This window comes from Balaenoptera physalus (genome assembly GCF_965194825.1).
Source record: "Balaenoptera physalus genome assembly, chromosome: 3".
NCBI classification, from domain to species: Eukaryota; Metazoa; Chordata; class Mammalia; order Artiodactyla; family Balaenopteridae; genus Balaenoptera; species Balaenoptera physalus.
Genome location: NC_138890.1, coordinates 16,190,101 through 16,205,781, shown reverse-complemented (window position 1 = coordinate 16,205,781; position 15,681 = coordinate 16,190,101). Strand labels below are relative to the sequence as shown.

The window sequence follows — 15,681 nt, the reverse complement described above, 5'->3', positions numbered from 1 at the left end:
AAAAGACAAAACAAAAAATAAAATGGTAGACCTAATCTTTAACATAGCAATAATTACATTAACTGCAAATGATCTAAGTAACCAAGTCAAAGACAGAGATTGGCAGAGTAGATGAAAAAAATCACAAGCATGATCCAACTATATACTGTCTATAAGAAGCTTACTTTAAACATCATGATATAGGTAGTTCAAAGTAAAAGGATGAAAAAGATATATCATATGAACATTAATCAGAAAAAGCAGGAATGGTTATATTAATATCAGATAAAGTAGATTTCAGAGCAAAGGAAATTATTAGGGGCAAAGAGGGTCATTACATAAAGATAACAGGAATAATCCACCTAGATGACCTAGTGATACTAAATGTGTGTGCACCAAACAAAAGAACTTCAAAACACATGAAGCAAACACCGAAAAAGGTAAAAGGAGAAAATTTTAAATCTACAATTATTATTTGAGACTTCAACACAGCAATTTATAGAACTACCAGAGAGAAAAATCAGCAAGGATATGGAAGAACTGAAAACATCATCAATCAACAGGATATAACTGACATTTAAAGAACACACTCAATAAAAGCAGAATACATATTCAAGTGTCCATGGAACATTCACTCATATACCATATACTGGGTGATAAAAAAACTAGAAGTCAATAACAGAAAGACAACAGGAAAATCTTCAATCACATGAAAACTAAACATCACAATTCCAAATAACTCATGGGTTAAAAGTCAAGGAAAAAATTTTAAATGCATAGAATAAAAGAAAATGGAGGCATAACAGACCAAAGTTTGTGGAATGAAGTGAAAGCAATGCTGAAAGGGAAGTTTATAGCACTAAATTGGGAAAGTAAATATTACAAAGCAATAATCTAATTTTCTATATTAAAATAGTAAAAACGGAAGAGGAAAAAACACTAAACAAGCAGAAAGAAGGAAATAATAAAGATGAAACAAAAATCCATGAAACTGAAAACAGGAAAATAGGGGGGGAAAATCAATGAAACAAAAGGCTGGTTCTTTGAAATAAACAATCTTATCAATAAAGATGTAGCAAGACTGATCAAGATAAAAAGAGAGATGGCACAAATCACAGATATCAGAAATGCAACTGGGGATACCATGACATATCCTGCAGGTTAATAAGGGACAAGTTATTATGAACAAGTCTACACTATAAATTCAAAAATGTAGATGAAATGGACCCATGCTTCTACACCCAAAACTACCGAAACTCAGCCAAGATGAAATAGATAATCTCAATTTTCCTGTAACCATTAGAAACACTGATTTTTCATTTAAAAACGCCCAGAAGAAATATTCAGGCTTAGATGTTTCACTTTTACCCAAGACTTAAAGAATTAACACCAATTTTACATGACTTGATAAGAAATAGAAGTAGAGGGAACAGTTCCTAATTAATTTTATGAAGCCAGTATTACCTTGATACCAAAACCAGACAGGGATAGTATAGAAAGAAGAAAACTACAGACCAATATTTTTTATGAAATTGCCTGTAAAAATCCTCAGCCAAATATTAGCAAATTAAATCCAGAAATATATAAAAAGAATAATATACCATAACCAAATGGTATTTATTCCAGTTATGCAAAGTTGGTTAAATATTTGAAAATCAAATAATGTAATCCACCATATCCAATAGATTAAGGGGGAAAAGTCATGTAATCCTATCCATTAATGCAGAGAAAGCATTTGACAAAATCCAACCCCATTCATGATTTTAAAAAAAGAAGAAAGAAAACTCCAAGCAAACTACGAATAGAAAAGGAACATACTGAAACTCATAAAGATGATCTACAACCTATACCGACATGATATTTAACTGTGAAAGACTGAATGCTTTCTCTGTAAGATCAGAAACAAGGCACCGATATCTGCCCTCACCACTTTTATTAAATATATTACTGGAGGTTCTAGTAAGAAAATAAAGCAAAAATAAAGAAATACATAAATTCAAAAGTTAAGTTTTTAAAAAGTTTATTTAAAAGATAAAAGGACTATTCCTACTATGTTGAATAGGAAGGAATATATCCTACTGAATGTTGAATAGTAATATATCCTATTATATTGAATAAGGAAAAGTAAAACTGTCTGCATCTGAAGATGAGATGACAATCTAAATGGAGAAAATACCAAGGAATCCACAAAAAGCTTGAGAAATAATATTAGTTTGTAAATGTTTTAGAGTACAAGATCAACACAATTTTATCAAATTATGTATTAATAACAAATGTGTAGAAGCTTAAATAAAAATATGTGATGCCATTTACAACTGACCTAAATAAATACTTAAATATAAGCCCAATAAGACATTTATAGGACCTCTATACTGAAAATGACAAAATGCTGATGAAGAAAATTTTTAAAGTCCCAAACAAATAGGGAGACATACCTTGTTCATGGATTAGAAAACACAACATAATAAAGATGTCAATTCTCCCCAAGTTAAGAGGCTTAACACAATTACTCTTAAAATGCCCTCAAGGTTTTTGTGGCTATAGACAGGCTTATTCTAAGATTTATATGGTAAGAAGAGGCTGAAGAATAGCTAAAACAATTTGTAAAGGAAGATTAAAATGGGAGGAATTAATCTACCCAATTTCAAGATTTTGCAGTAATGATGGAGGCTAGATACATAGATCAATGGAATGGAACAGAGAACCCAGAAAGAGACTGACATAAATACATTTAACTTGTTTTTGACAGCAGTGCAAAAGCTATCAAGGAAGAATAGACTTTTCAAAAAATGGTACTGAAACAGTTGGACATCCCTCGACAAAAACAAACAAATAAAAAATGAACCTTAACCTAAACCTTACACACCTTACACAAAAATTAAATCAAAGTGGATCATAATCTTAAATGTAAAAGCAGGACATTTTTAGAAAAAAAAAATAGGAGAAAATCTTTGGCATCTAGAACTAGGTGAATAATTCTTAGACTTGACACCGAAAGTATGATCAATAAAAGCAAAAACTGATAAATTGGATCTCATCAAAATGAGTTAAAAATGCTTCATAGAAGATCCTTTTAAGTGGATGAAAACTCAAATTACACAGTGGGAAAACATATTTGAAAATCCCACATGAGACAAATGACTTGTATCTATAATATACAAAGAACTCTCCAAACAACTTACAAAAATCCAGCTAGAAAATAGGCAGAAGACAGGAACAGACATTTCATGGAAGAGAATATACACATGGCAAAGAAGCACATGAAAAGATGTTCAACGTCGTTAGCCATTAGGGAAATGCAAATTAAGACCATAATGACATATCAGAGAATAACTAAAATTAAAGTATAGTGACAACATCAAATGCTGGCGAGTACGTAGAAAAATTATATCACATCACTGGTGGGAATATAAAATGGTTTAGCCACTCTGAGAAACAGCTTGACAGTCTCTTTTAATCCTAAAAGTAGATTCACCCTACAATGCAGTAATTGTCCTCTTGAGCATTTATCCAAAAGAAACAAAAACTTAATGAAGTTCCCACAGAAACTTACACATAAATGTTCACAGCAGTTTTATTTATAATAGCCAAAAACTGGCAACTACCCAAATGTCTTTCAATGGGTGAATGTTGAAACAAATTGTGATAAAATCTTATGATAGAATACTACCGAGCAACAACAAGGAACAAATTATTAATATATGCAAAAATTGAAATGAACTTCAAGGGAATGATGCCGAGGGAAAAATTTTAAAAAGCCAGTCTCCGAAGATGAAGTAATTCATGATTATGTTTACATATTATTCTTAAAAAAACAAAACTGTGGAGATGGAGAACAGATTAGAAGTTGCCAAGGGTTAGAGATGGGAGTAGAAGGTACAGCGGGGGAACTTTGTGAGGTTTTTGTGGTCCCAGTACAAATAATACAGCAATCTTGGTTTTAATCCCTAAAGATTTTTAAAAGCAATTCCTAATAAGAGGTGTCCAGATATTTAGCAATGGCAGCAGATTAGAGGTATAGCTCCCCAACATGACAACTTCGAAAGACATCTATACTATCAACACTAATTTAATGCATATGTTAATTTTAAAAAGGCCAGTCACAATACTTAAATGGTACATATCTTAACGATATTATTCTGGGTATCCAGCTACACCAGATGGACTAGCAGGATTTTCTGTACATTCAATCTTATTTAAGACAGTAAATCTTATAATAAGACAGTTTAAAAAAGAAAAAGAAAAATAACAAACCTCAACTACAGTTGGATATTCTCATAGGAAGATGAGGTGAAAATATGTAGCAGCGGTTCAAACGCTTAAGCAGTGGCACCTAAATCTGGCTGCACATTAGAATCATCTGAAGCACTTTTTAAAAACCCTCACACCGACGGTTGGTCATCCTAGACCAATAAAATCATTTTAAATCTCCTCAGACGATGCCAATGTCTAGCCAGAACTGAGAACCAGCGGACTAAGCAGAAGGGGATGTTTCTACAAAGATCTCGTAACAATAAGTCCTTTCACCCAATCAGATTTACCTCCCCGCAAAGGGGTAAAGAAGGCTAGATGTTGTCCATACTTGCTTAGCTTTAATTAGCACTTGTGACTTGCCCAAAACCTACATCTTGTTTCCCCTAAATTTCAGGTTATTCCCTAAGCTTTTCAAACCCAGGGCTAAGGGGTTTGCCAGGATGAGATTTTAAGTGCTCACACAGGGGAAGTCCCTGGCAAACCAGGACACTGAAATGTAAAGCATCCTAAATAACCCTGCCACTGCTCCCAGATATTAGTCTGTGCCAACCAGTGGAGAAAAGGCATTCTCCATTACTACCACGGCAAATGCTCCTGTACTTGCCTTGGCCAGTCCCTATCTTTTGCAGGCGCCACTCCCCTTCACCTGCTGGTGGACGCTTTGGTCAGCTGACAATGCAGATATTTTCAAACTTTAAGGTGAATAAAAATCATCTGGAGGGCCTGTTATAACAGAGATCACTGAGCCCCACCAGAGTTGCTGATTCCATAGGGCTGGGACCGGGCCCTAAAACTTGAATATCTAACACATTATCAGGGGACGCTGGTAAAGCTGGTCAGGTAAAGTCTGGTAAAGCCGGTCAGGAAAAAGAAACCCGACGTGTCAGATCATGAAGTACGGAAGGGCAAGCCCGCAGGCAGTCCAGGCCCGGGGGGACCGGGGTCCCCAGCACTACAGAGCCAACGGCAGCCCGGCTCGGGCGCCCCTCGGAAGCACGGGGTCCCCGCGGCCGAGTCTGCGCCCCCGGCCGGCCCCGGCTCCCCTCTGCCCACTCTGCGCGCGGGGGCTGGAACGGCCGCGGAGAACCACGGCGGGGCGGGAAGGGGGGCTCCAAAGAGGGTCTGGCGACTCGAGTCGCTCCGTTTCTCGGTGGGCTCAGCGCACGCCGTGGAGGAAGAGGGGCGGGGGCTCGGGAAGAGGGGACGGGCGGCACTCACGTAGACCGGCAGCGGCCACGGGTAGACGGCGGGCTCGGCCCCCACGGGCGACTCCAGCCTCAGCTTCTCCCCCATGTCTTCGCGCGCGGCCCCCGCACCAGGCTGGCTAGTCTGGCGGTTAGGGGAGGGGCGGGGCGCCGCCGGCGGGGGCGGGACAGGCGGGCGGGCCGGCGGGAGGCTGAGGGGAGGGGGCCTGGCCTGGGCCTCAGCCGGCGCCGCCGCCGCCGCCGCCGCCGCCGCCGCCGCCGCCGCCGCGCTCCCGTCCGGCCCCCGGCTCCCTCTTTGTGGTCACCGGCCCGGGGCCTCCAGCGCTGCTGCCAACTCCGGCCGGTGTGAGGCGAGCACAACGAGCCGGGGCCGAGCTGAACCACTCACTCGTGGCGAGCGCCGCCCGCCCCGTGGACACGCCCCCTCTCACGCACGCACGCACGCACGTCTTCGGCTGCCCCCGGCCACTCCCACCGGCCCGAAGTGGGGACCCGGGGAGACCCCTTGGGGCCTGGGGTGGCGGGTTCGACTCCCGCCCTTGACGTACCGTGGCACCCCCACCCCCCCCACCAATAATAGGACTATAATTCCTCATTAAGTATGACAGCCGGAATCCTGGCTTCTGTTCAAAAAAATGCCGTGTATTTAGCCTATGCTAGGCACCAGACCCTGGATGCTCAGTACTGGCAAAAAAGGAAATGCCCTGCCCTCATGGCGCTGCCATTTTAATTGGAATAGTAGTGACAATGGTCAAGGGAGAAAATAAAGTGTCATCATCGCCACGGGGATGGTTAATCTCATGTGCGCACTGCGTGGGGCCCCGGCAGCCACAAACATTATTCCAGATGTGGCCAGGAAGGTATTTTTCAGAAGAGATGAACACTGAAATTGGTCCACTTTGAGTAAAGGAGATTGTCAATGCCGCGGCGTGGGTGGGCCTCGTCCATCAGTTGAAGGACTGGAGAGAAAAATGAGGCTCCGTAGAAAGAGGGAACTGTTCCTCCAATGGCCTTGGGACATCAGCTCTTGCCTGTGTCTCCAGCCCAGAGTCCTGCCCTGACTTGCCTGCCTCACGGTCACATGAGTCAACTCCTTAAAACAAAACTATATATGTAAAAATACTGAATGTATACAAGCCTATTAATTTGTATATGTGTGTATACATATTATATATATGTATACACATATGTTTATATGTGCGTGCGTTTGTAGTATATGTGTAAGTACTATATACAGTATACATACAAGCCTATATATTTGTGTGTATATATTGTATACATGAATGTCTGTGTATATATATAGAATACATATTATAAATGTGAACATGCTGTATATATACACACACCCATATATTAATATATGGGTGTGTGTATATATACAGTATATGTACACTGTATGTGTGTATGTATACAGTGTATATTTATATATAGGTGTGTATATATGTCGTATACCTGTATGTGTATATGTTTCTAGGTATTATATGTATATCTGTATATACTATTATATACACACTTGCGTATGTATTTATATGTGTATGTACATGCGCATATTTACATATAGGTGTGTATGTGTGTGTATACATTGTATATATGTATGTGTCTATATCTTATATATATATGATATATGTATGTATATATACGATGAATTTATATATCCAGTACATATATATTTTTATGCTATGTGCTTTTATATGTAGGTGTATATGTGTGTCCATATGTATATACGTGTATGTATTGCATATATTATATGTGTATGTATGTATACTGTCTATATACACACCTAAATATCTTTGTATGTGTGTATATATGTATGATATATATGTACCTAGGTGTGTCTATTGCATGTGTTATACGTATATGTACATACTGTATATATACAAACTATGCATTTTATATGTGTGTATGTATAGTGTATATGTCTGTGTGTATTGTATCTATTATGTGTATATGTGTGTATACATACTGTATATATACAAACTATGCATTTTATATGTGTGTATATATGTATGTGTGTATTGTATATACTATATGTGTATATGTGTGTATGCATACGGCATATATACACAGCTGTCTATTTTTGTATGTGTGTACATATGTACGTGTGTGTGTATATACACACACACACCCTATGGATTCTGTTTGTCTGGAGAACCCTCACTGATACGGACACTTATGACAATTGAGTAGCTGCTCTTTGCCAGCCAGGGAGCCAAAGGCTTGTCCTTTCGGTGTCTGCCTTAAGTGTCACAAGTCCCGGGAGGGAAGGTGATGCGGCTCCTACCAGTTGAGGTGCCTCAGGGTCAGAGAGGTGCACAGGGCGGGGGGCTGGAGCCTGGTGGAGCCCAGGTGGAGTTCTAGCAGCAGTACAGCCTAGCAGTCCCACTTCCCCGGGTGCTTCTCACAAAGACGCCGAGGGAGCGACGGGATCTGAAGGAGGGGATGAGGAAGCTTCCGTGGGTCCGCAAACCCAGACCAAGGCTGACTCGTCAAGGGTGTTAGAGGTCAGGACTGTGGTTACCCTGTGGGTGGGCTTACACAGAGCCATTCACATTCTGAAAAAGTATCCATTCTGCTCTTGTTTGTATGTTTACCCCCCTCCCCCAAACCTTTTAAAAACAGATTCTCTTGATTGCTGGGAACACACACGGGGAACTTGTGTGTGAGGGGGTGTGATCCAGGGGACAGGGAGGAGAAGCCCCTCACTCGTAGGGCAGGAGTGGCTCAGCTTTGTGAGCTGAGGATGGCCCACGAGGTCCCAGAGAGAAGGGTCCCCGCTCCGTCCCTGCTCTGTGCACCCCATTCCCAGCCTGAGAAGCCCAGAGCCACCACCCCCCAACACACACACACCAGGGAGGAGAGCCAGTCACCCTGGCTCCCAGGCTCCGGCTCCAAGGCTTCCGGCACTAGGAGCTATTTTCAGCTTTCATGCCCTAGGACACAGCCAGAGCTGTAGTCTCCGGAAACTCTCTATCTCTCGCCCGCCCTGCCTCCCTCCCTCCTCTGCTTCTTCCCCCTCCCGCTCCATCTGTCCTCCCCTCCACCCTGCATTTCTACACAGGATGGCTCACAGACAGCTGCTCCCCGCGCCCACCTGCCACCATTCGATGGATGTCAAAGCAAGCCCTGGGGACTTCCCTGGAGGTCCAGTGATTAAGACTCCGAGCTTCCACTGCTGGGGGCGCGGGTTCGATCCCTGGTCAGGGAAATAAGATCCCACATGCCGCACGGCACGGCCAAAAAAAATAAATGAATAAAAAATAAAGTTATAGTGATGAAACAGCCCTAGTGGTGCAAGGATGGGACGTATAGCTCTATGGTATAGAATAAAGGTCCGGAAACAGATATATGAGAACTTGATATGACAGAAAGTGGGGAAATTAAGGAGTTTTCAATAAATGGCATTAGGACAATTGCATATCCATGTGGGAAAAAGTAAATTAGAAAAAAAAAAAGCAAGCCCTGGTCAGGTGTGACCTTGGGCCTAGGGCCATTGGCACACGTTGTCATGTGGGACGTTCTTCCTTCGACTCCTCCCTCCCTCCTGTGTCACTGTCACTTCCTCCAGAACCTTCCTGGACTCCCCTACACAAGCCCGGGGTGTGCCCTCACCCGCCCTGGATCACCAGAATTCCAATCCCGGCCCACCCTTCCCCGCCAGGTAAAGAACTGTGCATGGTCAATAAGACCGTAGAGGTCATTGGCCATTGCTACTGCAGCTGGAATTGTTACTGTGTTTACATAGGGTGACCAACACCCGCCCCCAGTTTGCCCAGGACCGCTCAGGTTTGAGCGCTGGAACTGTGGGGAAACCCTCAGTCGCGGGGAACCCCAGAAGGCTGGTCAGCCTATTTAGGACGGATCTTTCACTTGATCTCCCAACCCCCGAGAGCTAGAAAGGGCATCTCCCCCCTCCTTCCATTGTAACCTTCATTCATTCATCCACTCATCCCTTTATTCAGCTCCTTTATTCAGCAAGTATTTAGGAAGCATCTACTACACAGCAGACACTCTTCTAGGTGCTGGGGACATAACCGCATCCCTGTCCTCAAAGAGCTCACGTTCTAGCGAGGGCAGCAAACAGTAAACTGAGAAGGTGTGATTTATTACATGGGGATGAGAGAGGGGTCTCGGAGACCACTGCAGGGCAGGGGAGGTGGGAGAGGAAAGGGGCAGTTCTAAATGCAGGCGCTGACGGGATTGGGGCAGACCTTGCCCTGGGCCAGGCTGGTTGCTTCAACACAACTGTCCTCGCCCAGGGCCATCCTGCTCCCGCCTCACCCAGTTCTTCCGTGATGTGTGGGGAAAATCTGTGGTTGTCACAAGTGGGGGGGAGGGGCCCCTGGAATCAAATGGGTGCGGCCAGGGATGCTGCTAAACCCCACACAGTGCCCAGGAGGGGCCCTCAGCAGAGGGTGACCCGCCCCGAATAACCCCAGTGCCGCGGGGGAGGCCCTGCACTAATATGATTCAGACCCGCTGGTGCCCCCACCCAGCTTCCTGCACAGGCAGGGACTCTAACCGGGTCACCTCTGTATCCCGAGGTGACCTAGAGTGGGGCAGCCAGGAGGGCTGAAATGAGTATCGGGGGTGAAATGACAAATCTCTGTGCCTACTCTCCCCGCCGCACCCCAGGGGCGATGGCCTCTATCTCCTCCCTGTGCAGGTAGCTTTTCCCTGAGCCATTTCTTCTTGTCAAGGTCCCTGTCGCAGGTTGGGTTCCCCGAAGATGACGTTGAGAGCAAGGATTGGAGTGCAGGTGGTTGATGTGAGACGTGCAGGAACAGATACAGCTGCCATAGGGTCCCGCAATTCCACTCCTGGGCATAGATCCGGAGAAAACTCTAATTCAAAACTATACATACACCCCTGGAATTTCCCTGGTGGTCCAGTGGTTAAGACTCTGTGCTTCCAGTGCCGGGGGCATGGGTTCCATCTCTGGTCAGGGAACTAAGATCTCACATGCCGTGTGACAATAAAAGAAGAAAGAAAGAAAAAAGAAAGAGAGAAACAGAGAAACAGAGAGAGACAAAGAAAGAAAGAGAGAAAGAGTGAGAGAAAGAAAGAAAGGAAGAAAGAAAGAAAAGATACATGCACCCCAATGTTCATTGCAGCACTATTTACAATAGCCAAGACATGGAAGTTGCCTAAATGTCTACTGATGGATGAATGGATAAAGAAGATGTGGTACATATATACAGTGGAATATTATTCAGCCATAAAAAGAATGAAATAATGCTATTTGCAGCAACGTGGATGGACCTATAAAACATAACTCTTGTCTATAAGGAGTTTACAGTTTAGGGGGGTTGAGGGCACTCAATGACTCAACGGGGATGAGCCTGATGCAGGTGGCTACAAGGTCACCCTTGGATAAACTCTGCTTTAGGAAAGACCAGCCTACTCTTATTCTGGTAAACTCTTCAATGCGGTGTCCAATAAACCTGAATATCAAGCTCAAACGCCACTTGAGAAATGTTTCCGGGGGTGCTAACAGCCAACAAGTTAATATGATTCCTACACACTTGACACAACTCACCAGAGGTCTTGAATTCAGTGAGCATATTGACCTCCTTTAAGAAAGATCACCATTGAAACTTCGAATGCTAAGTTCTAAGAGAATGAAGTAAGTAATAAGTGATATTCAGCTTCAGAGGTGGAAGAGAAAAGAGGTCTCACCTTGAGTAGAACATGTTGTTGGATTCTCCAAAGTGGCAAACAATAAGGAGAACACTAACCAACTAAGACTCTGAATAAGTTGAGAATTAAGATGAAAGCCTAAGATGGAGGTCAAAAGGTCCCCTAGATTGAAGGATACACTTAGGCTGAAAGGGAAACGATTGGAAAAGATGTAGAAAATGCTAAATATTTCACAAAAACTTTGTTAGAACTAATAAAACAACTTAGCAAAGTTTGCAGAATATGAAATCAACATATACGCATCACTTGCATTTCTGCACATTAGCAATGAACAATCCGAAAAAGAAATTAGGAGAACAATTCCATTTACAATAGCATCAAAAAGAATAAAATACTTAGGAATAAGCTTAACCAAAGACATGAAAGACTTGTACACTGAAAACTACAGTGTTACTGAAAGAAATTAAGGAAGACATAAATAAATGGAAAGACATCTCATGTTCATGAACTATTGTTAAAATGTCCATATTACACAAAGCTATCTACAGATTTAATACAATGCCTATCAAAATCCCCTATTTTTGCAGAAATAGAAGAAACGACTCCAAAATTGATATGGAACCACAAAGGACCCTCAATAACCAAAGCAAACTTGAAGACCTCACATTTTCTTTTGAAATGAAGTTTTCTTGTTACTGTGGGTTAAAAATCCAAAGTCCTAAATGTCCATAAATTATCCTCCTAAATTTACATTTTGGTTCATTCTCAGTGACAGGGCTTTCAGTGCCTGAGTGGCATTGAGGGCTCCTTCAATATCTCTAGCTTGGACTTCTGTCACTGACATGGTGTGGGTATCTCAGAGCCTTGGCTCTTTTACCAGTTGATCAAGTCCCGCATGAGCCATGCTCAGAAGGGCCCCACGCTTGCTTGCTTTCATGCTCTGCTATTGCTGTCTTGAAATTCTTAATGATTTTATCTTTGAACTTACGTTTTGTAAGTAAAATTTATGGGACAATAAAATATACGCATGAGCAGAGGAGACATGTGCAATATGTGTGTCTGCCACCATTCCTGCTGCCCCATTCCCATCTAGTTTTCACCCTGCTTATGGCGTGCTTTCCATGACATGCTTACTTGGTACCCATTTGGAGTCTTACTGAGTTCCACCAGAATTCTGTGCTACTGGTCACATCCAAGACTAAGTGAAGGTGTTAACAGCTCCGGAAGGCCACGCTTTCCATCTGAATCGGAACTTACTTCTAACACAGAAAGAAAGCAGTTGTTTTTTAAGAAACAAGAATGTCCAAGGAATCTTATCATATCCTTTCTTACTCGTGTTACTTCCCAATATTAGCCAAACGCTTCGGCTGAAAAAGATGAAAAAGAGAAGAGAGAACAACCCATAGAACCCATTTAGGGCTCACCCTAATCCAGTATGATGTCATCTTATCTCGATTCTATCTGAAAAAAGAATTTACTTGGGCACATTCACAGGTTCCAGGTGAACATGAATTTGGGAAGGACACTATGCACCCCAGTGCAAATACTTTCAACAACACTTTTTCTTTGCAGTTTGAACAAGAGGCACTATATTTTCATTTTGCACTGGAGCCCACACATTATGTCACTTTTTACTGTTAGAGCCAATGTTGGAAAAAGGGGCTTCATGAGACAGTCAGGTGAGTCTGTCAACTGAATTCTAGAATTATCCAGACTTACACACTTTGTTGCAGCAAGTTGGTTCCAGGCAAACCCATGTGAAAGGGGCATGTCCACAGTGGAGCAGAGAACTTTTGTCTCTCTATCACCAGACTCACTCCCAAGATGAAGGAAAGAAGAGCTTAGCAAAGCATGGCCAGTTATTCTTCCTAACTTTGCCAGTCAAGTAGGTCACCTCACCCAACCAGTGTCAGTGAATATAAGAGCAGGGAGGTTAAAAGTTATACTAATCAAATTCCCTTCACATGGAGGTACCATTAGGAATGAGAAGGGAGATTGTCACTAACGCTTCCCTGTTTTTTTCAATCTCTTAACCCACTCAACTATGCCTTTAAACCTGTAATTAACGGAATATCACTCTCCCTTCAGGAAAAAGAATAGCCCTTTATCAGGCCAGTCCTGCTCACACTTTTATGGGGCTACTCATTTGAGTGGCCTCCGGGAACTGCTGGTGGACGACTTAGAGTTTCATCCCAGAAGTCTCTGATATGGGCGAGAAATTGCATTAATTTAAATTAACTCCAGGGCTACTCATATCCAATGATCAGAAACAACTTTTTGTTCGACCAGCCATCCACAGCACAGCTAACCACAGAAAGCTGATGAGGTTAAATGACACACTAAGGTTAAATACATAAAAGCATCCAGTAATACAATTCAGAAATCATCAATCATCAATCAAAGGTGAAAGTACACCTTTGCCGGTATCAAATTCTTCACAGAGAAATTAAAAGGGCACACATTAAACGCTCTTATGAATTAAGGTCCCAAAGTATTAAAGCCCAATTTTGAAATCAAGTGTCCTTGTTACTGTGGGTTAAAAATCCAAAGTCCTAAATGTCCATAAACAATCCTCCCAAATGTACATTTGGTTCATTCTCAGTGACAGGGCTTTAATGGCCTGAATGGGACTGAGGGCTCCTTCAGTATCTGTAGCTTGGACTTCTGTCACTGACACGGGTGTGGGTCTCTTAGGGCCTTGGCGGTTTTATCAGTTTATCAAGTCCCTCGTGAACCATGCTTTTAAAGAGTCTAAAGAGTTCCTAAGATACAATTTGATTTTACAGCACTATCCCCCAAATTTAAAAACAATCTCAAAAGCAAGCCAATCCCCCACTCCTAGAAGAGTGAAACTAGGCACATTTTTGTTCCCAGAATCCAGTACAGAATTCGACCAAAGAACATAGCAGAAACTCAATGGCATCTGAGAGAAAGATAAAGTCTCTTTCGTTTCAGCCTCACTAGGATGTCCATTAGTCTATGCCATTTATTTGAAATTTCTGACCTGCCAACTCCGAACCAGGAGGAATCGTTTAGCCTCACGTTGATTTGTCACTATGAATTTGCCATGTGCAGTGCACAGCCCTGAGCATCTGTCACACGTGGACTCTTGAGTTATCCCTCCTCCTTGATGACTTTGTGGTTCACACTGCAGTACTGAACTGATTATGGCTTCTGTCGAGTGACATTACACCTCCAGTTCTGATGTGTAGATTTGACAATCCTATGCCGCCACGGCCATTTTCACTGCCTCCTGCTATGGAACTGCATAGACCAAAGGCGGCTGCCTTTAAGAGAACACTTCTTTCTCCAACATAATTGACAAATCCAGTGTCAGCTTGGGTCCACATGTAAAGGGAGTCACTTGAGCCTACGGTAGACCATATGTGTCAATGCCGACAAGTTCTACAAAACATGTTTTCCTTACAATTGAGTCTTTGTCTCAGTCAAGCCTGCTTGGGAAAAACTCTACCTGAAGAGTAAGGCAAGGTGGACGGCTGCCTGAGACTTTCCTGCCCTGTAAAATCCTGCACACTCTCCAGTCAAGTGCCAGGTAAAGGTCTCTGTATACTAAAGATCCTCCAGGTGCCTTATTCATTCCGCTCCAGGTATTGCTCAGTCACCTGCAACTCCCTAACGCCCCTTTTCTTTATGGCAGACTTTTACTGAAGTGGCTCTAAAGAAACAGCCCCTCTCCCACGCCATAAGCTGCAGCCATCAGCCAAAATCAAAGTATCTTACGGCTGGTATAGTGGGTTGGATGGTGGCCCCATCCAACAAGTATATATCCATGTCCTAATCCTTGACTGTTACCTCGTTTGAAAAAAAGGTTTTGCAAATGTCATTAAGGATCTTGAGATGGGATTTCCATCCTGTATTATCTGGATGGGTCCTAAATAGAATGACAATTGTCCTTATTATACAAGAAGGGCAGAGGGACATTTGAGACATACAAAAGAGAAGATACAGACACAGAAAGGGGGTGATGTGAAGACAGAGACAAAAACTGAGTGATGTGGCCTCAAGCCAAGGAAGCTGGCAACCACCAGAAACTGAAAGAGGCAGGGATAGAATCTCCCCTAGAGCATCTGTAGGGAGAGCAGCCTTGCTGACGCCTTGATATCACACTTCTGGCCTCTACAACTGTGAGATAGTAAACTTCTATTGTGTTAAGCCTCCAACTTTATTAGTCTCCCAGCAAGCACGGAGGACACTTATACAGCATGCATTAAACCTTTTCTAGGCTTCAGCAGTTTACTGCACAAACCTAAATATTTTCAAGCAGTCGAAGGTCTCAACTTCCCACCATACATTAAAGACCAAGGCACTAGACTACCTTCCTTGGCAGTACCAAAATATTTTCCACATGGACATTTTCCTCTCCAAAATGCCTGCTCCTTTCTTTTTATTTCTCAGTGTTCCCAGGTAATGCACCAAATGTTAGGGTCTTTTCATTACCTTCCAGCAAGTACAATGCCTTAATTCCATTCGGTTTGGAATAAATCAGGAAATAAGATAAAAGAGAAAAGATGGAGGGCCGAATATTCCTGTTACTGTTGATAACCCTGGCTTGAGAATCCAGTTTGAACGCAATGATCACATAACG

The 15,681-nt window shown here is 42.6% G+C and overlaps 1 protein-coding gene and 1 long non-coding RNA gene across 2 annotated transcripts in view; one reads left to right on the top strand and one right to left on the bottom strand.

The window, feature by feature from the left end:
• Positions 1-5,575, bottom strand: part of LOC309658802 — a 51,477-nt gene extending 45,902 nt beyond the window's left edge. Inside the window, exon 1 of the long non-coding RNA XR_014262401.1 lies at positions 5,452-5,575. This is a non-coding gene — a long non-coding RNA (uncharacterized lncRNA). The remainder of the gene's footprint in view (positions 1-5,451) is intronic.
• Positions 1-15,681, top strand: part of PGLYRP2 (peptidoglycan recognition protein 2) — a 360,132-nt gene that overhangs the window by 36,169 nt on the left and 308,282 nt on the right. The gene's annotated exons all lie outside the window — the stretch shown is intronic.